The 27,315-nt window shown below is 36.3% G+C and overlaps 1 non-coding gene and 1 pseudogene across 1 annotated transcript; one reads left to right on the top strand and one right to left on the bottom strand.

Moving 5' to 3' along the window:
• Window positions 1-14,548: 14,548 nt before the first annotated feature.
• On the top strand, window positions 14,549-14,655 carry LOC141699050 (small nucleolar RNA R71). The gene has a single exon (XR_012565540.1). It is a non-coding gene; the product is annotated as a small nucleolar RNA R71 (small nucleolar RNA).
• Window positions 14,656-22,878: 8,223 nt separating this feature from the next.
• Window positions 22,879-26,304, bottom strand: LOC141697660 (uncharacterized; annotated as a pseudogene).
• Window positions 26,305-27,315: the final 1,011 nt, after the last annotated feature.

The raw sequence follows: 27,315 nt of genomic DNA, 5'->3' as shown, positions 1-27,315 counted from the left end.
ACTCATACCCAGCCAATCTGTCAAGCATCTGATTAGTAAATGGCAGAGGGAAGTGATCCTTTCTTGTGGCCTTGTTCAGCTTCATGTAATCCATGCAAACTCTCCACCCCGTGATTGTTCGAGTAATGAGCTCATTCTTCTCATTAGCAACAGCTGTGATAATTCCTTTCTTTGGTACACACTGAACTGGACTCACCCAAGAACTTTCAGAAATGGGATAGATGATCCCTGCATCCAACCATATAAGAATTTCCTTCTTCACAACTTCCTTTATGATAGGATTGAGCCTTCTTTGTTGCTCAACAGTAGGCTTGCTACTTTCCTCTAGCAGAGTTTTATGGATACAATAAGAAGGCCGGATTCCCTTAATATCTGTTATCGTCTATCCAATTTCCGATTTGAAATCTCTCAAAATTCTCAAGAGTTTTTCCTCATCACTACCTGAAAGGTCAGATGCAATAATAACAGGCAAAGTAGATGCATCACCTAAAAAAGCATAACTTAAGTGTTCAGGTAATGGTTTAAGCTCAAGTGTAGGAGCTTCCTCAATAGATGGCTTGAGGCGCTTAGGAGATTTGTTCAGCCCCTCTATTTCAAGAGATTCACAAGGCATATCCATTTTCCTCTTCCAGGGAGAAGCATTCAGATATTGTAACTGCTCATCACCTTCATCATCTTCGCTATCAGAATTCCCCAACAAGGCCTTTTCTAAGGCATCAGACCTTAGCAATTGATCAAACTCTGAAGTAACCACAGAATCAACCAACTCCACCTTTAAGCACTCCTCATTTCCCATAGGGAATTTCATAGCATTGAACACATTAAAAGTGATATCCTGATCCAGCAATCGCATGGTGAGCTCACCCTTCTCCAAATCTATCAAAATTCGGCCAGTAGCCAAGAAAGGTCTTCCCAATATTATGTGAATCTTCTTTTCCTCGAAATCAAGAATTACAAAATTAGTAGGAAAGATGATTTTATCCACCTTGACCAAAACATCCTCAACAATGCCTCGTGGATAAGTAATAGAATGATCGGCCAACTACAAAGTCATATAAGTAGGCTTTGGATCCGGTAAGTCCAACTTCTTGAAGATTGACAAAGGCATCAGATTGATGCTAGCTCCCAAGTCACATAAGCATTTGTCAAATGACACTTTTCCAATAGTGTAAGAAATAGTGAAGCTTCCAGGATCTTTAAGCTTCGGAGGCAACTTCTATTACAGCACATCACTGCATCCCTCCATGAGAGCAACTGTCTCTAAGTCATCAAGCTTCACTTTATGAGAGAGTATACCTTTCATAAACTTCACATAACTAGGCATCTATTAAAGAGCTTCAGCGAAAGGTATGTTGATGTGAAGTTTCTTGAACACCTCCAGAAACTTCTCAAACTGTTTATCCAGCTTTTTCTTCTGCAGCCTCTTAGGAAAGGGAGGTGGAGGATAGATCTATTTTCCCCCTGTATTACCCTTAGGAGGAGTGTGTCAAACCTCCTTCTGCACTTCTTCTTCAGTGTTAGGTCCCAATTTGTTTGTAGAAGGGGGGGTTGAATGCAAACAATACCGTTTAATCGAATAAAATGCGGAATAAAATTGTGAAACAAAATTCAAGTTAAATAAAACTTTTATTATACTTGAAAGGTGTTACAACTACGGTATCGGTTACAAGGGATTAATCTCAAATCAATTATTACAAATCTAGAATAAATTCGACATGAACTTTTTCTATTTTTGTAATTAAAAGATCAAATGCTAAATGCGATTTGAGATTAAGTTCTAGGGATTTTAATCCGCTAGATTGATACACAAGAACAAGATAAAGATTTCTAGTTGATTGGATTTAACTTTACAAATTAGAAATTGATCTTGAAGTTGCAGATGAGATGATATATTTTATCTACTCCTTTTTCCTTTTGTTCTTGAGTTTTTTGTTCTGTAAGATTGCTGTCTCTTTTTTTTAATGTAACAGACTTCTGCTTCTTTTTATCAAACAGCCGAATGTAAATTGTACTGGCATGACAATCCTTTTTGGCCAGCAAGACTTTCGGTGTGACAAAATTTACAATTAGCAAGACTATTAAAATGAGCTAGCAAGACATTCGGTATGACTATTGATTGTCATACCGATTGTCATATTAGTTCAAATAAATTGTCTTGCTGAATTAATAACAGATTTTAATCTAAACAGAAATTCTAATAAGACAATTAAATGTATTGGCATGACTTTCGGTATGACTATCAATTGTCATACCGATTGTCATACTAGTTCAAATGAATTGTCTTGCTGAATTTAAGCAGATTTTAAACCAATTAAAATCTTGTAAATCCTTAATATTAATTCTAAATTAATTAATCAATTTAATTCAATTAATCAATAAATTAATCTTTGCAGATATAATTTATTTTCTTAATTAAATTATATGACTTAATTAATTAATAGAGAATTAATACTAACCCTGAGCAGCATCCATTCTTCTGACAATCTTCTGAAAGTCACTGAGACTTATGAATCAATTCCGCCACTTCAATGCTGACACTCGATGTACTGTCTGGTTCATGAGTGACTAACTTCCGTGACGTTTCTTCATGTCTTGACTTTGATATTCTGATTGAATCCTTGTAATAAATGATACCTTGACGAGATCTCTGTCACTTGATTAAATCCACGATCTTGATTTATATCACTGAGGCATGATCAAATTCTTGAACTTCTTCCAGTGAATCTTCAAGTCTGCAGATGAACAATATTTCTTTATTCTTTGACAGATGTTACATTGAGAGATCTCTCTGATGATTGATCCACTATTTACTTATTACATTCTTATTTGAGTTGAGTTAAATACTCGAATAAACGAGTAGGCTATGACATATGCCTTTCAATCTCCCCCTATTTGATTGTTAGACAATAACAACAAATACCTAGAGGATAACTCAACTAACAAATAAGAAAAAGATATAAACAGTAATGTAAAGTAAATAGCAGAAAAGTTCTGGATTATATTTAACATTTTCCAGATTCCAAATGAAATTTACAAGTGAATACAAGATAGATGTACCTCTAGCCTGAACATATAACTACATTAGACTATCTTGATTCATAAAGCTCTAATCATATTACATTGAGTTTTGAGCTAATTGACTTTAGTTGTCTTCTCTTCTGACTTCACCTTCTTCTAAATCTTGAAGCAATTCCTTGTCAAAGACACGATCCTTTTCTGAAGTGAAGCTTGCTGGTCTGACTGGTTGAACTCCAACTGACTTCAGCTTATTCTTGAGTTGATTGTACCTTTTAACATTCTTTTCACAATAAGCTTGAATCAAGTCAGCAGCTTGAGTCTTCAACATGGATGAATATCCAGCAGTTCTCAAATGATGTTCCATCCAGACCAGATGCTTAGCTGAGTAGTCTTTAAGAGATTGTACATCTAGCTGACAGATTTGAAGACAATCAGACTTAAAGAATCTCACCTGATGAGGATTGTTGACCACTTGAGGACTAGCCCTGCTGGCAAACTCTTTAAGCCTTTCTCGAAGAACTTCATTCAATTCTGAGCTTCTTTTGACTTTGTTTAAAAGAACCCAAATCTCTGACAAAGAACGATTCTCAAATAGATGAAGTGACACCTTGAATGATCCTTCACTCTGACAATATACAAAAATGCTCATCTCATTTAGGGATCTATCAAAAGCAGCTGTGATCCTTGAGACTTTAGTCTTGATAGCATTCATGTACATGTCATTGTTAGGATTTGAGATTTCCAGCTTGTCAAGAAGATGTAAGAACTGCCTATCATTGTTAGTGCTCAGCTGAGGCATATCAAGTACTCTCCTAGCTTCATCCCATTTTTCACCAATCTTTAGTCTGACATCTCTTCTCCTTTCTTGAGCCTTAATGTCATGAAGACGTTGCTTTTGAAGAGTTTCTGTTCTTTGAATGTCTTTTCTCATGTCAATGATCTGAGAGACCTTCTTGAGTTCAGCTTCTTTTCTTTTCATCTCTGACTGCTCCTTCTGAAATTCTTTCTCAAACATAGGATCCACTTGAGCTTCTTCTTCCCATTCTCCAAAATCACTTTCCTCTTCAGCTTCAAATAACCCATCTTTATCTTCCTGAAGTGGTTCAGTGGGAATGTCAAAAATATCAAAGTCATCCTGTTCTCCACTATAGTAGACATCATCAGCCTTTCCTTTGTTTCCAGCAGAGGTATCTTTTTCTTTCCCTTGGGCACTACTCCCTTTCTTCTCCCCCTTAGTTGAGGGATCCTCTTCTGATCGTCCTTTGGAACCTCCATCACCTCCAGAGCCAGATCCTCCACCAGACGGTCCTTCAAAATAAGCTCTTTGTTCTTCATTAGGGCAATGAGAATTCTTGATCATGTAATATAGGTGCTTCATCCCTTCATTGAGATGTTCCATGCCCGTCTCTATCTTTAGAAATCTTGAGGAGTCCAGTGAATGATTCATCTCAACGAGGTCTTCAAGAGAAGTCATTCTTGTGTGTAGAGAGCAGAAGTTGGATATGTCATCAGCTGATAAAGTTGGAGTGTCCTGAATAGAATTGAGCTTTGGTATTACAGTGGTCTTTAGATCTGAGATGTCATTCCTTATGATTGCAAGCTGATTGTTGACAGAGGTGGAAGAAGAAGACCGTTCAACCACTTGTGCTTTGAATGCTTGAGCTTCAGCTTGGCTTTTAGCAAGTTCTTCTTTTAGGGCAGCAATCTGAGCTAACAGGTTTACAGTATCAGTGTCTGTGTGTGCTCTCACCTGAATTTCACTCGTGTTTGGCTCACTCACCTCACGTGCATGTGTTTCTCTCAATATAATTGCTCGTGAGGAGTCTTCCTGTTGCTGTTCTTCTGTACCTGCATTAAAAATCACCCTAGCCTCTTCAAGAGAGGTCAGTGGTGGTGCAATGGGAATTCGCGAGTCCCGATCCTCAGTCAACTATCAAATCTTTTGGAATAGATGTCTGAATTGCTTCAGGGATAGATTGACCGAGTTGCCCTCCACTTTCTCCAGATAAATCTGCGAGTGGAGAATCCCCTAAGGGAGCCAGAGGTGTTGGATCTGGGAGGGGAGAAAATGACTCTATTAAAGATGGCGGAGAGTCAGATTTTCCCTCTGAAGCATGTGACTGCTCTTCTGCCGTAACTATGGCAGGCACTGTAACCGACTCTACGTGCACTCCTCGCTGTGTGTCCTGAGTATGATCTGGGGAAGTGTATGGTTCCATTGTGAGTAATGGAATTGTGCTTGACTCAGTACAAGATGTCATGGCCCTATGGCGAATTTCAATAGATGCATCCTGTTGAGAGAATGCCTCTAGTAACTGTTCATTGGCCATTTCAAAGTCCATGTCCTGTTGGGAGGACAAGGATGGGCTTTCAGATGCCTCAGAATATGTTCTTCTTTTCTTAGGAGGAGGCAGAGCTGAGGGTTCACTCATATTTAACAATGTACTACTTCCTAGTAATCTCCCGGGTAACATTTTAGACAGTGGGGGAGAGGTTGAGATAGAATGTGACTCTGTGTTTGGCTCTATGACCTGGGATTGAAGCTGTGGTTCTACAACTTCATGGTCAGCCCTATCAACCACTGGGGGTCTTTCAACAGAAGTAGGAAGAGAGTGAGAGTGAGGAATTACTACCTGTAATGGAAGAGCCTGGGTGGCTTGAACCACTGGAGGTTGAGGTTGCTGTTCATGGCCGGGAAGATTGAAAATAGGTACAGGAATATAAGTGGCCATGAAAGCAGATACAAGTACTGGAACTTGCATGAATTTGAAGGTTGTGTCTTGGCGAGTGTAAATCTTTTTGCTAACTGGAGGGGGTTCGGTTACTGCAGAGTTAGCAAAAAGGGCTTTATGTTCAGGTGTGAGTAGATGATCTGCTATAAGCATGAGAAAACGAGCATAGTAACATGATACCCTACGATTTGTAGAATGATCACGTAAAGCAGAAGTTAGACGTCTCAAGAGAATGGGAAAAAGTAGTTTGCCAAAATTGATCCTTTGATTGAAAACAACCGCCAGACCAATACCCAATAGTGAAATCCTGCAAATAAAGCAAACTGCAGAGTGGAAGTGATGTTATGAAAATTGGATTTTGTGCAGTTGGCAAACACTTTGGAAAGTGTATCGAAGAAAATATCCCATTCAGACACCAAATTTGATTTAGAAAGTTTGGTTAAATTGATCACCCCCTGATAGTGAATAGCATTGAAAAAATTTGTGATATCATTTTCAGAGGGTAAATTACAGAAATTGTCTAGTGGAAAATTTAACGCACGATTGACGACTGTTTCATCAACTACATACTGTGTGTTTGCGACGGTGAATGAAAAAGATTTTGAATCATCGGCCACAGTAGAAGTTGTGCAAATCAGTCTAAGTAGATCGACGTTTAAAATCACATTTGATTTAATAGCAGAGCTAACAATCGAATGGTCATTTAAAAATCTAATCCATGGCTTAAATTTTTCAACATCACATTTTTCCGGATTAAAATAACCAACCTGATTATGCGCGACAATTTAGAAATTGAGAGCCATTTAAAATAATAATAAGACACACGCTTTTCAGAATTTTAAGAATAATATTAAGAAAATTCGAATTTATTAAATTAATTTAATAATTCGAATTAAATTAATTATAATCGAAAAATTTAGACAGAAATGTATCTCGTTAAAATTCTTAACTCACAAACGCAGTTTTGACAAACCAAAAGACACAAATCAGAAATTGAAATAAAAATAAAAAGTTCAAAATCAACAAACACAAATTGAATTTGAAGGGGCAAACTGATTTTTATATAAAAAAAAATTTTGAAAATTTTGACAGCACTCCTGTATGTATATATATGTAAGTATATATCACAGGAGTGAAGATTCAGTTTGCTGAGTAAAAACTCGAGCAAGGAAGGAAGCAGTTCGAAGAGAGAGAAGAGAGAAACTGAAGAGAAAAAAAAACTGTTCGAATTTTTTTGAAAAGAACTGAACTGCTGAAAATGGTAAAAAAAAAACAAACACACGCCTTTATATTACAGCTGGTATGACAATCCGGGATTGTCATACCGATTGTCATACCAGGCAAAAGAAGGAAAAGAAACAATAGAATAAATACTAAAATTATAACTGGTATGACAATTTGATAGTCATACCGATTGTCATACCAGTATAATAATAAAAGGAAAATAATTATATATAAGGTTTATAACTGGAAAGACAATTGATAGTCATACCGATTGTCTTGCCAGTATAAAACTGTACTGAATAATATAATAAATAAAATTTAAACTGAAATGACTTTCAGCAAGACAATTTCAATTGTCTTGCCGATTGTCATATCAGCTTTAAACACAGAAACACACACATTTATAAATTTATAAAGACTTATATAACTTAGTAAAAATATCAGAAAATATTTACAAATTAGTAAAACTGAAATACAGACTTATAATATTTACAGAATCAAAGACAATATATCAGAATTTATTATTTTTATTCCAAAAATAGATTTCTATTGAATTTTAGCAAATAAAATTCATAGTAAAATATTTTTAGAGGAAATAAAATATTCTGAGATATTTTAAATTAACAAGTAGGGAAAATAAAAATAGATAAGATAATATATATTTCATAGAACTAAGCAAAAAATATGATAAAATGATAAAATAAATTTGCAAATGAATTTTTCATTAATGAAAAATTCATTTGTAAATTCATTCAAGAAAAGATCCCAGAGATTAACTAAATTAATCACTAAAACTATTCAACATGCCTAATTTACCAACTAATCTGGTAAATGTGGATTCGTCAAGTGGTTTAGTGAAAATATCTGCTATTTGTTCTTCTGTTGGAACAAAAAATAGTTCAACAGTACCATTCATGACGTGCTCTCTAATGAAATGATACCTGATGTCAATGTGCTTTGTCCTCGAGTGCTGCACAGGGTTGTTGGTGATGGCTATTGCACTTGTATTGTCACATAAAATAGGAATCTTATTCAATACAGAGCCATAGTCTCGTAGTTGGTTCCTAATCCACAAGATCTGAGCACAGCAGCTTTCAGCAGCAATATATTCAGCCTCGGCCGTTGAGTTGGAAACTGTTTGTTGTTTCTTGCTGTACCATGAGACTAGCCTGCTTCCTAGGAATTGACAACTTCCTGAGGTGCTTTTCCTATCAACAACACTTCCTGCATAATCTGAATCTGTATATCCGACAAGGTTAAAACCAGATTCTTTAGGGTACCAAATACCTAGATTTGGTGTTCCCTTAAGATATCTTAAGATTCGTTTAACAGCAACGAGATGAATATCTCTAGGATCCGCTTGGAACCTTGCACATAAACATGTAGCATACATAATATCTGGTCTACTTGCAGTAAGATAGAGTAACGAGCCAATCATACCTCTGTAGCTTGTGACATCTACCTTAATGGAGTTTTCACATGGTCCAAGCTTGACAGCTGTAGTTGATGGAGTCCTTGCTGATGCAGAATCCTCTAGATTGTACTTTTTGAGGAGTTCCTTGAGATACTTGGATTGACAAATAAATGTTCTATCTAACCTTTGATTTACTTGTAATCCAAGAAAGAACTTCAGCTCTCCCATCATGCTCATTTCAAACTTGCTGTGCATTAACTTAGCAAATCTCTTACAGAGATTATCATTAGTAGACCCAAATATTATATCATCCACATAGACTTGGACTAATATAGTATCCTTCTTATGTGTTTTAGAAAAGAGAGTTTTGTCTATGACACCTCTAATAAAGCTATTTTCAATAAGAAATTCAGAGAGAGTGTCATACCATTTTCTTGGAGACTGTTTTAGCCCATAGATAGCCTTGAAAAGAAAGAAGACAAAATCCAAATGATCTGGATCTTCAAAACCAGGAGGTTGCTCTACATATACCTCTTCATCCAGCTTTCCATTCAGAAAGGCGCTCTTGACATCCATTTGATAAACTTTAAAGTTTGAAAATGCTGCGAATGCTAGAAATATCCTGATGGCCTCAAGTCTAGCCACTGGAGCATAGGTTTCATCATAATCAATGCCTTCAGCTTGAGAATACCCTTTAGCTACCAGTCTTGCCTTGTTTCTTGTAACCACACCATCTTCATCTAGTTTATTCCTGAATACCCACCTAGTACCAACAGCTTTCTTGTGTACAGGCCTAGGTACCAGTTTCCAGACTTGTTGACTTTCAAACTGATTGAGTTCATCTTGCATAGCAATCACCCAATCTGGATCAGTCAGTGCTTCTTCAATTTTCTTAGGTTCCATCTCAGAAAGAAATCCTGAGAACAGACACTCATTTTGAGTAGCACGTCTAGTTCTGACTCCAACATCTGGATCACCAATAATCAACTCAAAAGGGTGAGCTTTATTCCAGACAGTCTGTCTTGGAAGATTTGATCTTGATGATTCGCCTTGAAATTCATTGTGATGTTGTGTCCTACTAGATGATCCTTCAGCATCTCCCCCTGAGTTGTTGCCATGTTGACTTGAAGATTCTCCGTCAGTAGCAGTGGTATCTCCATTGTTGCCAAAGTTTCCATCACTATTACCTTGAGTATCATCAGGATTAACAGGTTCTTCACCAGCAACAACCTCAGGTTCTTGACCATGTTCTGATTCTGAATCTGACGTATCATCAAACTTCAGTTTCTCAGAAGGATCTTCAGTTTGGATACTAGGGAGTTTAGTGTCATCAAATGTAACATTGACACTTTCAGTTACTTTGTGTTGATCAATGATATACACTCTATATGATCTTCTTCCATATCCAACAAAAATACCCTCATATGCCTTTGCCTCGAACTTACCACGACGATCATCTCCATCCTTGAGCACGAAGCATCTGGCACCAAATACATGAAAGTATTTGATAGAAGGTTTCTGTTCATTCAAAATCTCATAAGGAGTTTTCATGAAGTCTTTGTTGATTAGAGTTCGATTCTGAGTATAACATGCAGTATTGACAGCTTCAGCCCAAAAGTACATTGGAAGACCTGATTCACTTAACATCGTTCTTGCAGCTTCAATCAATGTACGATTCTTCCTTTCTACCACTCCATTTTGCTGAGGGGTTCTAGGAGCTGAAAATTGTCTGGTAATCCCTTTGTCTGTACAGAATCCATTGAGAAGTGCATTCTTGAATTTTGTCCCATTATCTGACCTTATTGCTCTAACAAGGACGTTAGAATCTAACTCAATCATCTTGATATGATCAATCACAACTTGTGGTGTTTCATCCTTAGAGTGAAGAAATAAAACCCACGTATACTTGGAATAGTCATCAACTATCACAAGACAGTAACACTTCTTTGACATAGAAAGGATATTAACTGGACCAAATAAATCCATGTGCAATAATTGCAGAACACCAGTTATGGAAGATGTGTCAGTGCCTTTGTGACTTGCTTTCTTTGACTTTCCTTTCTGGAAAGCCTCACATAGTCCTCCTGGAGAGAATTCCAGCTGAGGCAGACCTCTTACCAATTCTCTTTTGACAAGAGAATTCATTGTTTTGAAATTGAGATGGGAAAGTCTCTTGTGCCATAGCCAACTCTCATCTGACGATGCCTTTGCATAGAAACAATTGACTTCAAGATTGCTTCCAGAGTTCATGTCAGCTACGAATAGATTTCCTTTCCGGATTCCCATTGAGGAGGGTTTTTCACTTTTCTTGTGCAGAATCTGACACTTCAGCTTGTCGAATAAAACATTGTAGCCGTTGTCACAGAACTGACTAATGCTAAGCAGATTGTGTTCAAGTCCATGCACAACATATACATTTTCAATGATAACATTTCCAGCTAGCAAACAGCCATATCCCTCCGTTAAACCTTTGCTGTTATCTCCAAAGGTAACCACTGGGCCAGCTTTCTTAACCACATTTGATAGCAGGGCTCTATCTCCGGTCATATGTCTTGACGATCCGCTGTCAAGAATCCACACTACCGGTTGTACCTGTTTAATGCCCTCTTTTCTTGACGATGAGGTGCTTGCATCACTAGCCATGAGAGCAAGATTCCCAACTTCTTCATCTTCACTGTCAGTATCATCCCAGCTTCTTCCCTTTGCCAGGTAAGCCCTTTCAGATTTACTCTTCTGATTAGAATCGTAAGAGTTCTTCCTTGCTTGTTTTGGCTTCCTGCATTCTGTGGCAAAGTGTCCCAACTCATTACAGTTGAAGCATCGAATGGTGCTTCGATCAACCATCCCTGTTTTATACCCACCACTGCTGGTGTTAGAGGATGAAGATCCACCTTTCTGGAATCTGTTGTAGTTGGACTTGTACTTGAACTTGGGATTCCTTTTGAATCTGACATTTGAGAATCTCTTGACAATCAGGGCCATTGACTCATCCTCCAATTGCTCCAGTTCTTCCAAGGAATAATAATCATCTCCTGATTGATTTGTAGTAGGAGAATCAAATTCTGCTACTATCACATTATCTTCAACCTTGGAAGACTGTACCATTCTTTCTGACTGTTGAGATTGTTGTTGATATTGTGGTTGTTGTTGTTGTTCATCAGCTACTAGAGCAGTAGACGTGCTGACCACTCTTCCTTTCCCGTAAACTTCCTTCTGTTGAATCTGCTCCAACTCATAAGTCTTTAACACACCATAGAGCCTTTCCAAAGAAATCTCACTCAGATCTCTTGCTTCTCTTATGGCAGTGATTCTATGTTCGAGATGAGTTGGCAGTGTTAAAAGGAACTTTTTGTTGACCTCCCTGATGGAATAGTATTTACCATTAATGTTCAGGTTGTTGATCAATGCATTGTACCTCTCAAACACTTCAGTGATTCCTTCCCCTGGATTGGATTTAAAGTATTCATACTCAGAGGTTAGGATTTCTAGTTTGTTCTCCCTAACTTCCTCTGTGCCTTCATTAATAATCTCAATAGTTTCCCAGATATGTTTGGAATCTTTACAATTCATCACATGTCTATTCATCAGGGGATTAAGGGAATCTACTAAGATTAATTGAAGGCTAGCATCCAGTGAAGCTTCTTCTATTTCAGCAGGAGAGAAGTCCTCAGGATCCTTCACATAAGTTCTCGCTTTGGTGATCACCACATCATTTTCTATTACCTCTGGTTCAATAACCATAGGAATTTTTGGACCCTTCTTCAACACTTGCAAATATTTGGGATTAGCAACCTGTAAAAACAGTAGCATCTTCTTCTTCCACATAACATAATTTTCTTTATCGAAAAGTGGAATTTTAACGGTTCCAACTTTTTGTGTAGTCATTATGAATTTTTGAGTGAATAAAAAATTCAAGAAGTGAAAGAAACACAAAAGTCTAGGATCTAGATTTGTACGTTAATCAGAAGGCTCTGATACCAATTGTTAGGTCCCAATTTGTTTGTAGAAGGGGGGGTTGAATGCAAACAATACCGTTTAATCGAATAAAATGCGGAATAAAATTGTGAAACAAAATTCAAGTTAAATAAAACTTTTATTAAACTTGAAAGGTGTTACAACTACGGTATCGGTTACAAGGGATTAATCTCAAATCAATTATTACAAATCTAGAATAAATTCGACATGAACTTTTTCTATTTTTGTAATTAAAAGATCAAATGCTAAATGCGATTTGAGATTAAGTTCTAGGGATTTTAATCCGCTAGATTGATACACAAGAACAAGATAAAGATTTCTAGTTGATTGGATTTAACTTTACAAATTAGAAATTGATCTTGAAGTTGCAGATGAGATGATATATTTTATCTGCTCCTTTTTCCTTTTGTTCTTGAGTTTTTTGTTCTGTAAGATTGTTGTCTCTTTTTTTTAATGTAACAGACTTCTGCTTCTTTTTATCAAACAGCCGAATGTAAATTGTACTGGCATGACAATCCTTTTTGGCCAGCAAGACTTTCGGTGTGACAAAATTTACAATTAGCAAGACTATTAAAATGAGCTAGCAAGACATTCGGTATGACTATTGATTGTCATACCGATTGTCATATTAGTTCAAATAAATTGTCTTGCTGAATTAATAACAGATTTTAATCTAAACAGAAATTCTAATAAGATAATTAAATGTATTGGCATGACTTTCGGTATGACTATCAATTGTCATACCGATTGTCATACTAGTTCAAATGAATTGTCTTGCTGAATTTAAGCAGATTTTAAACCAATTAAAATCTTGTAAATCCTTAATATTAATTCTAAATTAATTAATCAATTTAATTCAATTAATCAATAAATTAATCTTTGCAGATATAATTTATTTTCTTAATTAAATTATATGACTTAATTAATTAATAGAGAATTAATACTAACCCTGAGCAGCATCCATTCTTCTGGCAATCTTCTGAAAGTCACTGAGACTTATGAATCAATTCCGCCACTTCAATGCTGACACTCGATGTACTGTCTGATTCATGAGTGACTAACTTCCGTGACGTTTCTTCATGTCTTGACTTTGATATTCTGATTGAATCCTTGTAATAAATGATACCTTGACGAGATCTCTGTCACTTGATTAAATCCACGATCTTGATTTATATCACTGAGGCATGATCAAATTCTTGAACTTCTTCCAGTGAATCTTCAAGTCTGCAGATGAACAATGTTTCTTTATTCTTTGACAGATGTTACATTGAGAGATCTCTCTGATGATTGATCCACTATTTACTTATTACATTCTTATTTGAGTTGAGTTAAATACTCGAATAAACGAGTAGGCTATGACATATGCCTTTCATTCAACCACAGCTTCTTCATCCGAAACTTGAGAGTGTTCGGAATTTGCAACCTTCCCAGACCTCAATGTAATTGCCTTTACTTGCTCCTTAGCTTCCTTTTTTCATGGTACTTCCGTGTCACTAGGAAGTGTACCAGGTTGATGATTTAACAAGGCATTAGCAATTTTCTGAATTTAATTTTCCAAGGTCTTGATAGAAACCGCTTGACTCTTGCACATGAGCCTCAACTCCTCCAATTCAGATTTTTCATTCGACTGTTGCAGCTGGAGTTGTTCCCTTGGTGCATATTGCGGTTGCTGAACACCAGGGGGTTGTACTGCTTTATTGGATACTGCTGGTAAGGCTGCTAAACCGCATTCTGAGTGTTGCTCCAGCTAAAGTTAGGATGATTGCGGTTGTTAAGATGATAGGTGGCTGGTACAGGTTGTTGTGACCTTTGAAAGTTGCTCATGAACTGAGCTAACTCACTAGAAATAGCACACTGATTAGTCTCATGGGCACCAGCACAAAGCTCACAGACACTAGTGATCTGATTAACTCCATAATTAGACAGAGAATCCACCTTCATTGTCAAAGCCTTAAGTTAAGCAGCTATAGCAGTAGCTACATCCAACTCCAGAATTCCTGCTTCTTTACCCTGAGATGGTCGCTGAATAGGATTCTAGTATTCATTAGCAGCCATCAGTTCAATCAATTCATAAGCTTCATCATAGCTTTTAGCCCACAAGACTCCTCCTGATACTGCATCAAGCATAGGTCTAGAAGTAGCACCCAAACCATTGTAGAAACAGTTAATGATCATCCAGTCAGGAATCCCATGATGAGGATACTTCCTAAGCATCTCCTTATATCAATCTCAATCCTCACATAAAGATTCTCCAGATTGCTGAGCGAATTGAGTAAGTGCATTTCTAATTGCAGCAGTCTTCGCCATATGAAAGAATTTAGTTAAGAACTTTTGAGAAAGATCCTCCCATTTGGGATAGACCCTGGTGGTAGAGAATGTAACCACTACTTAGCTTTATCCCGCAGAGAGAATGGGAAAAGCCTCAACTTAATAGCATCTTCAGAAACTCCATTAAACTTGAAAGTATCACATATCTCGATGAAATTTATGATGTGCATGTTGGGTCTTCTATCAGAGAACCCCCAAACTGAACTGAGTTCTGTATCATCTGAATCATGCTCGACTTGATCTCAAAGGTATTAGCCGCGATGGCTGGTCGAAAAATGCTAGACTGAATATCATTGATCTTTGGTTGAGAGTATTCCATCAAAGCCTTTGGATTTGCTTATGGTTCTCCCATTGTAACAAGAGCTTCTTCTTCTTTATCAACTAAGATCTCTTCGTCAACTTTCTCCTTGACTACAACTTCTTCCTCAGCTTGATCCAGTTTCCTCTTATGACACCGAGAACGCGTATGCATACACGCTCACTAGAGTACCTGAAACACGACAAGGAATTAAGTAAGTAACAATATCAGAGTCACTGAACTTTAACTACCAATGATGACAAACACATAAACTAAAAATTAACACCGATATCCCCGGCAGCGGTGCCAAAAACTTATTAGAGCTAAAATATGCGCTAATATTCACACAAGTATACGGTTCGCAAGTAATATACAATAAATTCTATTTCGTTCCCATATGGATAGGTTTAGGTTAATTTCAATCAATGTATTTATGCAACACTAGTATGGTTATTATCCAAAGCTAAGACGAGTAACAATTTGTGGTTGTTTATACTAAGATTAACTAAGAGATTATACTAAAGAACATAAACTAAGATATTGAAGAGATTTGAATAATATATGACACAAACATGGGATTCTAACTTCATTAAATACTTCATTCAATAGCCTTTTCGTTCTTAACCTTAGCATGTAATGGTGATAACACTAATCAGATAACACGAAACTGATAAACGCCAACTTTCTTTGTACGAATATCATACTACCAGACATTCACAAAAGAGATAGAAGCTGAATAGACACCAATTATATTGAGACCCTATATGTCTATAGAATTTGACAACATAATGATTTAATGTACAAGTTATCTATCTTGATTACATAGGGCAAGTAAGATGGTTAAAATTACCTACGAATCATGCATATCACATACATGAACCTATGCTAGCATGCCAAGTTCTAAACCCATAAATTCACTTTCGCTACATTAAAGATTAACACACTATCTTATAAGTTCGTGATGCTCATAAGACGAATAAGCGCAACCAAAACTAAGTTATCATACAATCACCACACGCTAAGGCATTGAAACAAATTAACTAAAGAAATCCATAAATAAATCCGTTAGAACTTCACGATAACGATTAGCCCATGATCGGACTCATCATCAACGTGGGTTCCAATGAAAGCATGGTATAATAAACGTAGTCTTTATACTTAATAAAGCCAAGTACGAAACAAGAGTAAAGATTCACGAATAAGAAAACTAGCATCTAAAGTTACAACTTAAAATAAAAAATCACAAGAATAAACTAGATCTTCTTCGCCTTGGTTGATTTTGTGCTCTACGGTCTTCTTACGCCTTCTCCTTAAGCTCTGGTACATCTCCTTATGAAAAACGAGCATAAGTTATGTTTATATAGCAGCCCATGCAAAGTAGAAGTCTTCTAGATCAAAATTCCATGGAAAATAGGATTTTATGAATTCGACCTGGCGCGGTCGCGCGCTTGACCAGCGGCGCGCTGCATCTCTGAACTCCTGGCCCGGCCGCACGCTATCACAGCGCGGGCGCGCCGTCTCTCTGGAAAAAATGCTGAATTCTTCTTTTCTTGCTGATTTGAGCTGGTCTTTTCATGAGCTTTTATTCTAGACACCATCCTAACACCAAATTAGCACTAAAACCATGCTAATTCACCTGGTTACCTGGTAAATGCCTGAAATGCAAAAACACTACAAAAACACGTTTAAAACACTAACTTGAGTGCAAAACATCAATCCAAAGCTTTACGGAGCGTAATAAAGTATCATAAATGCCACTCAACACATGTCCCTATGAGAGCTACTACCGGAAATGAACCATCTGTCCCAAAGCCTAGAGCAGAATGGTCTGATCCTGATATTGAACAAGTTCATAAGGATAAAAGGCCATGAACATCTTGTTCAATGGTATTGATGGTGACATGTTTGACAACATCATAAACTGCAAAACTGCTAAGGATGTCTGGGATACAGTTCAAGTTATATGTGATGGAACTAAGCAGGTAAGGGAAAACAAAATACAACTCTTGATTCAACAATATGAGCATTTCCACAGTGAAGAAAGTGAATCACTCACTGACATTTTCAGTAGATTTCAAAAATTACTGAATGCTCTAAAATTGCATGGAAGAATCTATCAAACAAAGAATTCAAACCTCAAATTCCTTAGATCTCTGCCAAAGGAATGGAAGCCTATGACAGTCTCATTGAGAAATTCTCAAGATTATAAGGAATTCACCTTGGATAGACTGTGTGGGATTCTAAAGAGACTTATGAGCTTGAAATAGAGCAAGATGAGAAATTGGAGAAAGGAAGAAAGAAAGGAGGATCCATTGCATTGGTTTCTGAGCAAGAAAAGGAGAAGGAGACAAAGGTTGAAGCTGTTGAATCTGCATCAAACTATAGAGTTTGTGAAGGCAAGGGAAAAGGGCTAGTAGCTGAACATGAAGACAATCTTAGTCAAGATGACATGGATGACATTGATTAGCATCTTGCTTTTCTATCCAGGAGATTTGCTAAGCTCAAATTCAAGAAGAATTTTGGAGCAACTAAGTCAAACAGAAACATGGTTGATAAGTTTAAATTCAAGTGTTTCAGGTGTGGCTTAGCAGGTCATTTTTCTAATGAATGCAGAAAGTTTGACTCTGACAAAAAGAAGTTTGAGCCTGTTGATTATAAACAGAAATACTTTGAGTTGCTCAAGTAAAAGGAAAGGGCTTTCATCACACAGGAAAATGACTGGGCTGCAGATGGACTAGAAGAGGATGATGATACAAGCTATTTCAATATAGCACTTTAAATCAGATGAAACAGGAGTCAATTCATCCCGTAATCAGGTAATCATCACTAATCTAGTACATTTATCTAAAGCTGAGTGTAATGATGCCATAAATGACATGTCTACTGAATTATACCATCTGCATGTTACACTCAAGTCTCTCACTAAAGAAAACATCAAACTTAAAGAGAACAATCTGTTTTTAAGTGAAAGAAACAATGTGTTAGAGACTCAATTTGTTGAGTTTGAAAAATTAAAGATAGAATGCAGGATTGCTAAAGATTAATTAACTAAATCCTTAAAGAAATAAAATATTTTAATAAAGCAGCTTGAACGAGAACAGGAAGTAATTAAGGCATGGAAATCATCTAGAGATGTCCATGCTCAAATTACTAAAGTTCAAGGTATAGAATCTTTCTGTGATGCAGCCTGGAAAAAGGGCAAGGAGAAGCTTGACTCCAATTTGGTTGAAGGACTTTCAACGGATGTGCATGCGACGGATGATGAACATTATCCGTCGAATAATCAAAAGGATTATCCGTCGAAAGACAATGAGCAACATCTGTTGAGTGAAAGTAAACCAGTCAGTAAAGCTAAGCTAGCTAAATTAAATAAAAAATATGGATCAGTTTCTAAGAACTTTGTTCCAGGAGAAACAAGTCAAGTTAAACAAAACAAGAGAGTCAATGTAGGGCATCTGTCCATTAAGCAATTAAATGACAGATTGGAGAAAATTGAAGTGAGAATAAAGTCTAAAAGGAAAAATAATAGGAATGGGAAAGTAGGAATTAACAAACACAACAACTACACACCTGATAAATATGAACCAAGAAAAACCCGTGTTAAGTGTGATAGTGTTAATCATTTGTCTGTTAATTACAAACTTGCTATGCCTGCTCCCATGTCTACACCTCCTTCATTTCCCAGCATGCTTACAATGCCTGTGAATGTTATGCCCGCACATAATTTGACTGCACAGTTTGCTAATATGCCATTTGCATAAAATCCTTACTATGCTGCATTTAGTATGCCACAAATGTCATTTAGTATGCCTTACTAGAATAACATGTTTGCATAAAATATGCTTTTTCATGTTATTCAGCCTGTGCATGATAATTCTGCAATGATGAATGGTTTTAAGGGTTTAATCAATTGATTAAGGATGAATCTGAAATGTCTAAGTCAAATGAAGACAAACCTAAGAAACCTAAGAAAAAGGCTAACAAAACAGGAACCAAAGAAACTTGGGTACCAAAATCAACTTGATTTGATTTTGTTGTGTGCAGGGAAACAGAAAGAATCTTTGGTATTTGGATAGTGGGTGCTTAAGGCACATGACTGGAGATTCTACCCTGCTCACAGGGTTCAAGGAGAGAGTTGGCCCAAGTATCACTTTTGGAGATGACAGCAAGGGTTGTACTGTGGGATATGGCTTGATTTCAAAGGATAATGTCATCATTGAGGAAGTTGCCCTAGTGGATGGACTCAAGCACAATTTGTTGAGTATCAGCCAGCTTTGTGATAAGGGCAACTCAGTAACATTTAATTTTAAAGCCTGTGTTGTGACCAACAAGAGAAGCAACAAAGTGGTTCTCACTGGAGTGAGAAAAGGGAATGTGTAACTAGCTGATTTCAACTCATCAAATGCAGAATCTGTCACTTGTCTATTTATCAAGGCAAGTCAAGATGAAAGTTGGATATGGTACAAGAAGCTATCTCACCTTAACTTCAAGACTATGAATGAGCTAGTCAGGAAAGATTTGGTAAGAAGTATTTCTCAAGTGGAATTCTCCAAGGATGGACTGTGTGATGCATGTCAGAAAGGAAAGCAAATTAAGGCATCATTCAGAAAGAAGCTTGATTCAACAATTGAAGAACCTCTACAATTACTGCACATGGACTTATTTGGACCAGTAAATATATTGGCAATCTCAAAGAAAAGGTATTGTCTAGTAATTGTGGATGATTTCTCAAAATTCTCTTGAACATATTTTCTCAAGTCCAAAGATGAAGTTAGTGAAATCATCATCAATCACATAAAACAAGTCAATAATCATCCTGATTTCAAAGTAAGAAGAATCAGGAGTGACAATGGAACTGAGTTCAAGAATTCTGTGATGAGATCATTTTGTGAAGAGAATGGGATCATGTATGAATTCTCAGCAGCAAGAACCCCACAACAAAATGGTATGGTGGAAAGGAAAAAAAGATCTCTTATTGAAGCTGCAAGGACAATGCTGGAAGAATCAAAGTTACCAACTTACTTTTGGGCTGAAACTGTAAATACTGCATGCTACACTCGGAATATTTTTTTGGTCAATCAAGCAAAATGCATGACACCCTACCAATTGTTCAAGAATAGGAAGGCAACACTGAACTTTCTTCATGTCTTTGGTTGTAAATGCTATATCTTAAGGAATCAAACTGATCAGCATGGGAAGTTTGATGCCAAAGCAGATGAAGGCATTTTTGTTGAATATGTTGTTGGAAAAGCATATAGAGTCTACAATCTAATAACCAACATTATTATGGAATCTGTACATGTTGTGTTTGATGATAAAAAGATTGAAGGACTGCAAGATGGAGATTTCCATGAAAGCCTCAAATTTGATAATGTTGAGATGGTTTGTGATGATAGTGATGATGAGAGTGATCAAGAAGAAAAACCTAAGGAAAATGCAAAAAAGTCCACAATCAATGAAGCACATAATTCAACATACATCGAAGGACTAAGTGCATCATCCGTTGAAAAACAATCTGCATCATTCGTTGGAAGGCAAAACTCAACATCCGTTGAATCATTAATAGAAATTGAGGGTCAATACAAATCACAATCAGAAAGGACCACGACTACAAGTCAAAGATCCACAAACTCAGGGGGGGTTTCTTCTAATCAAAACTCTGTCACACATCAAGACAACAATGAGGCCTCTTCATCTAGAGCTAATCTACCTCAACAAAAAAAATGGACTAGAGATCACCCTTTTGAACTGATCATTGGTGATGCATCTTCAAGAGTTCAAACAAGAAAAGCAACTCAAGAGGAATGTCTATTGATAGGGTATAAACAACCTGGCTAGGGTCCAACCCAGATCTAAGGTGAGGCAGGCTCAGCTGATGGACCAAGACCCCCCTCACCTATAGCATTCAAGTGGAGTGACCCAGGCTCAGGTGCCAAACCAGAACCTGGATCTTCCCCCATCCAGGACCTGGGTCATCTACCAACCTGGATCCTTCCCAGCACCAGGATCACCCAGCTAAAATATACCCGAGGGGGCCCCTACAAGCACGTGCACACCCCACAACCCGCCAAGGAGGGGTACGTGGGCACGTGACAATGACAGCTATCAACAACTAACATATCAGACAAACACGGCGCGTGTCAGAGTACCGTTGGGACGCCCTGAAGGTGGTACTTACCTAGACACGTGTATGCAATCTACCCAAGACAAGCGTCCTCCGCCTCCAACAACGACCGACTTTGATCTAGAGGTATCAACCCCTCAACCCTACCTTTGGGCTATATATAACCCAAAAGATGAAGGGTTTAGGGGTTAGACACATTTTTACACACACACTCCCTTCCACACAAGCTTATACACACACATCAACTCTTGTCCTCTCTAACTTATCTTTCCCAACCAGACTCTTATTCTCACACCGGAGGCGCCGCGGGGCTCAAACCCCCCTACGGTGTTGTTTTGCAGATACCCCACAGTAGCTACACCCCATCAGGCACGGCGTCGGAAGGAGCTGCCCCGCTCACCGGAGTTATCAGAAATTATATGTAAAACACTTCGAAAAATATTAATTCAAAATTATAAAATTCAACAAAAAGAAATTTATATGATAAAATCTAAAATATTAAATATTCACGCCGTCCTATTATACATGTCCCATTTAGAAAAAAAAAATAATGTTCCAAGTTACCTCTTTATCTCTTATTTCAATATAAATTTAAAGTAATTTTTCAAAACTATCATTATATTTACTGTTTCCAAATTTTGATTTCATTAAATTTAACTCTATTTTCATTTTCCAATATATTAAAAAAGGGTATTCAATGAAAATGGTATTTGAACTAACCTTTTTTTTAATATGTATAATTTTTTGAAAAGGAATATTTCAAATGAAACGGAAAAAATTTATATACAAATTGAAACAATTATAAAAATATGAAGAGCACCGAAATTATTACTTTTTATATACGATGATGCCTGATAACTGCGACCATAGCTAATCGTCCTTAATTATAAAATGAAAATGTACAAAACTTTGGACATTTTAAGCAACTAAGGGTTGGTAATTGATTCAGCTCTTGTCCTCCTCTCCGCTACTCCCGTAGGTAAGATTTCGACTCATGTATCATTTGAAAAAAAAATAAATATTTGAAAAAAAATTAAATATTATAATGCTCCAATCCTGTTGGTCCAAAGATCTTTAAACATAGTGGAGTAGATGGGACATATAATTAAAAACGATGAAGGCTAACTGTCTAGTATAAAACTAAATCAATGATTCAAAATAATTTAGAATATTAGGTAAATCAATATTTTAATTTATTAAAATGAAGGATTCAACAAAATTTCAAAAATCAAATATATTCTACCTCCTAAACCAAATACATGAAATTATGAAGTACATGAAATGATGAAGGTATTCTAAGTTCTAACCCAATGAATGATACCTTTTAACCCATGCTACGAGCCTACCACGCAAATCAATTTCAACAGTGTGAGAGAAAAAAAGGAGAATACATTTAAAATACAGTTACCTTCGTATTAAATAGCCTAAGAAAAAGAAAGTGATATTCTGTAGTTAGTTTATTTTTAATGAATCTTATGCAGATTTTTACAGACATGTTTTCTTTTTCTAATATATATGGCCTCAGCACTTGGACAAACCTTGCCACAACACTTGGCAAAAATGAGAAAAGTGTCCCAACATACCAGTACATTTGCTTCGAAACTCGGGCCGAGAATTAATCCTTCTAAGATGAGCAGTAGAACTAGTACTATAATCATGAACTGCTTCAATCATGAAATTTTAGCGGGTCCTCTTTTAATGTAATGATTTTATGCCAACCCTACATCCAGCAATCATACTCATTAACCTAATACTGACAGCAGTCTCAATTAAGCATTGTCATGTAATATAAGAAACTACATTCTTCTCGTTACATCAATTTGGACAGAGATTACCATTTACCCCCAACACTCGTAGCAACGTAAAAGAAATCGAAGCATTTGTTCATACTAAACATACATCAAGGATGCTTGTAGCTAGATTGCAAATAAGATTGGCGGTAGCATGCAACCGATAATGTAGATCAAATCTCCCCAAGAAAGATTTGCTTATCACTACTGCAGGATCCAATAATAGGTTCATTAGGATGGAAGCCACATTCATTCACAGATCCAGTATGGCCAGGGAGCTTATACAGAATACGTCGAGTAGTTGTGTCCCATATATACACCATCCGGTCAGCACTGCCAGCAGTGACCTTACTACCATCAGGCGACCAGCCACATTTCAGCAAGTTCTGTTCAAAGTTATGCTGATGACCATCCAAGACCTTCACACAACGATTTTGAGGAGCGTATGGGCGCATATCCCAGATGCGGAGCGTGCTGTCCATGCCATTGGTAAGAAGATAAGACCCATCTGGACTCAACTGCATACCAGTTATTGTGTCCTGATGGCCTTCAAGTGTCATGGTAACTTCATTCCTACGAAGATCCCACACCTTAACATTATTATCAATTCCACCTGAGTATATCTTGTCAGAAGCATCAGAGAAACCAACTGCTGTTATTTGGTATTTGTCCGGAAAGGTCTGGATGGCACCCCGTTGTCTCAGATCCCAGAGTTTCGCAGTGCCATCATCTGATCCACTAACAGCAAGGGGTGGACCCCTACGGGAAGGACAGCATGAATTTACACAAAAGGAGTGTTCAGCCATTTTTTTAATCTGCTTTCCTGTTTCGACATCCCATGCTCTCAGTGTCTTGTCAGCACTAGCTGATATTATTTGTGATCCATCAGTAGTCCACTGGAGATCAAGAACTGCATTTTTGTGACCTTTGAGTACCATGAAGTTCTTGCATTCGCCATGGACATTCCAAAGAAAAATTTCTCTGTCGTGCGACCCAGAGGCAATCACGTTTCCAGTTGGATTAAATTTCATAGTGTATACGGCACTCTGATGACCTGTCAGTAACATAATTGGTGAATCCAAGCTTGATGTTCGATGCTTTCCATTTGACCTGGAGGCGTGAGAACTAGCATGTGGAGCAGTAGATAATTCCATAGGTCTGGGGCCCATCAGGGACAAAGAACTTTCACCATCTCTGTGCAATGCTTGCATCATGGCTTCTTGCTTACTGCAACATACAAAGAAATAATAAGCTTCTACTTTGGCTAGATGACAAATACAAAAGTAACTAATCAAAATTAAAATCATATAAGCCAGCAAAAAGAATAAGAAACTGAGATCATAATTCTATTAATTACAACAGGTATAATGAACTTATCAGAAAAACGAAAAATAATGACTTCAACCTGGGTCCAAGTTGTACTGAAACTAACACCCTGATATGCAAATAACGAACCTTGTAAGTTGTAAAAACTCTCAAGATTAACCAATATCTATACTACCTACACTTTTCTATATTATAAGCAAAACCTAGAAAAATTGGTCGGTTGTAGGTTTGGTACAGTTGTTTAACACTATTAATAGATTAATAAAACTTTAAAAGATTACAATTAGCATAACACCCGCCATAAGAATTCAAATGCACACGGCATACTAAAAAAACAGCCTGTTCAAAACAAAACTCCAACAGATCGAAGTCTACAAAAACACTGAAATCCATGCGCCATCAAAACTCCTGCATCAGCTCACGCCATCAAGGCTCCACGGGATGTGATTCAGATTCTCTTTAGTTTTGTGCTATACATTCATATTCAGGTATATGAAGTATTATCTGCTTCATACTATTCAGAAGTTTTAGTACCTCCCTGTTTTCGTACTGATTGTTTAAACTGATTTTTTCCCTAATAGAAAACTATATAATAATAAGATACTTACAAATATTAAAAACTTACCGTGCATCGCACTGGTTATAAGCTAGCTATATATTTTTAGAGGGAATTCCCAAAATCAAACATGATAATGAACAGCAGGATTAAATTTATAAAGTTTACAAAAGCATAAATATGAGTCAACATGAAAGAAAACATACTTAAATGTAGGTTCAACCGTTCAAGTCAGAATATGCAGACGTCTGTAACATGTTTCCATGACTATCAATTCACACTTATCTAGTCTTCGAGGTGAGAGCCTAGAAATCCTACACAACTCTATATATATATAATGTCTATACATGATTCGTCCTCATTTCCTATAAATATATAATTAAAAAAAAATCATATAACCGAGATTACGCTACGATTCCATAGTATATCCGTATTACAAGGACATAGAAACAGGAGTAATATAAGTAACTGGAAAAATATTTCTCACTTGTATACTAACAATTACCTTACAGATAAGCATACTAGTTCACAGTATATCAACTACAATTCTGAAATCCAATAGGCCTATACTTGTGCATGGATCTAAATATCTACTTGGACAAATATAAATCTGAAAGATCACTTTGAATTAATAAAAGAGATAAAAGAACAATTACATCAATGATGGCTCTAAAATTCATAGACAAGAACATACATTTGAGGTACAAATATAGGACCTCTACAGTAAAATCAATCAAAACTAAGGAAAAATAATATTAAAATGGTTCCAACATTTTTATCAAAATCAGACTACTATGTGTCCCAGAAAATCCAGAAACTAGGAAGAAGTAAATAGGGAACCAGTGACTATTTTTCATTTGTCATGCAACACGTGCAGTAACTAACACCGGGGTCTTTCTAAATGACCTCCAATTTCTTTCTTATACATAACTAAATTATTTTGTAAATTAAACAAATCCTAAAAATATGACAGGAACAATTCACAGGTTATAGTTTAATAGGTTAAAGATGCTCAATTATGGAGTCATTCATTTCAATATATAGCAAGAAGCACACAAAAATCATTCAGTCTGGAAAACGAATAAGAGGGGGTGGGAGCCTTATTATGTACCTTGTTAAAGAAAACACATAACCTCGCCTCGCCTCGCCTCTCTTTTTCGATAGGCAGGCTAAGTTAATATTGAATTAATACGTGTAACAAAAAAAAAACTAATAAAATCACAAGTCAAAGATAAAAAAACAGAGGCTAGGCTAGCATTGGAAATTCAATGGAATCGAGTACATCAATCAGTAGCATTGCAGATGGAAGAAAGAGAGACAGTAATTAAAGTAGAGAGAGTGCAAATGAGTAGAAAAAGGATTAATTACCCTGATTGATTGAGTTGAGTTGAGGGTCTGAGGGCTTTGAGGCAGAAGGGATTCAACCAATTTGATTGATAGGGTTTGAGTTGAATCGGGGGATGCAAATTTAGGGCTTTTGTGATGTTTAGCAACCCCGATACCGACGACCTTTACAAAATTTTACTTTCTTTTTATACTATTTCTTTTTTTTTAATAAATAGTTCAAAACTATCTTATATTGAATAAAAAAAATTTCTGACAAAATATATTAAATACTATATTTTTTACGAATAAGCTAAAATTTCATTAAAACATTAAAATACAGTAAAAACAAACCTCTGAACTGTCAAATACAATTTGATTGTGAAACAAAAAAAAAACTAAACAAATAGTTATTTTGTTTTTAGATCGCTTAACACCTACGATATGCAAATTATTCGATATAAAAAAGTTTTACAATGACATCTCGAATAATCCAACCTACACACTAGTAGCATTACAATTGACCTTCACATAAACATCATATATAGCCCAATGTTCAGAATTATGAAGAATTTTTTTGTTGTGAGAAGTAATCTCTTGCAATATCCACCACTAGACTTGTCAATGGATCTGATTTGACTAAATCCATATCCAATTAAATTTGTTGGGTCGGATTCGAATCGGAACGCTATCGGATTTTTATTTACATAACCCATATCCAAATCCTTTAGGATTCCTGATTATCGGATCGGACCTCCGGATCTATTTTAATTTTTTGAAATGAATAATATTAATTTAACACGACTCAATAATAAAATAAACATAAGCACAAGAAACTATATTATACCCATAGATGTGAAAATTAAAAATATTTGAAAATATGTGAATTTTTTTTTAGTTTAAAATAATTATGAAATAAATAATAAGAATATAATAATGTAATTTGAGAGAAGTATGAAAATTAATTTAGATGTCAATTTACAGAAATTAAAATAGAAATATTTTGTGAATTGCGAATAAAATGCTTGTATGAAAATAGTTTTCGACATATAATTCATTATTATTTCCCAACTATACAATAAAAGAATTACAGAAGGGGGTTGAATGGAATTCTGATTTCTTTTTTAATTCTGAAAAACTCTGAATAAATATATAACTGTATTTTTGAATAAGCAAGAATGCAGATTAAGGTTTTGAAGTATTCTAC

Source organism: Apium graveolens, chromosome 11 (genome assembly GCF_009905375.1).
Source record: "Apium graveolens cultivar Ventura chromosome 11, ASM990537v1, whole genome shotgun sequence".
NCBI lineage: Eukaryota > Viridiplantae > Streptophyta > Magnoliopsida > Apiales > Apiaceae > Apium > Apium graveolens.
This window is presented reverse-complemented; position numbering and strand designations above follow the sequence as displayed.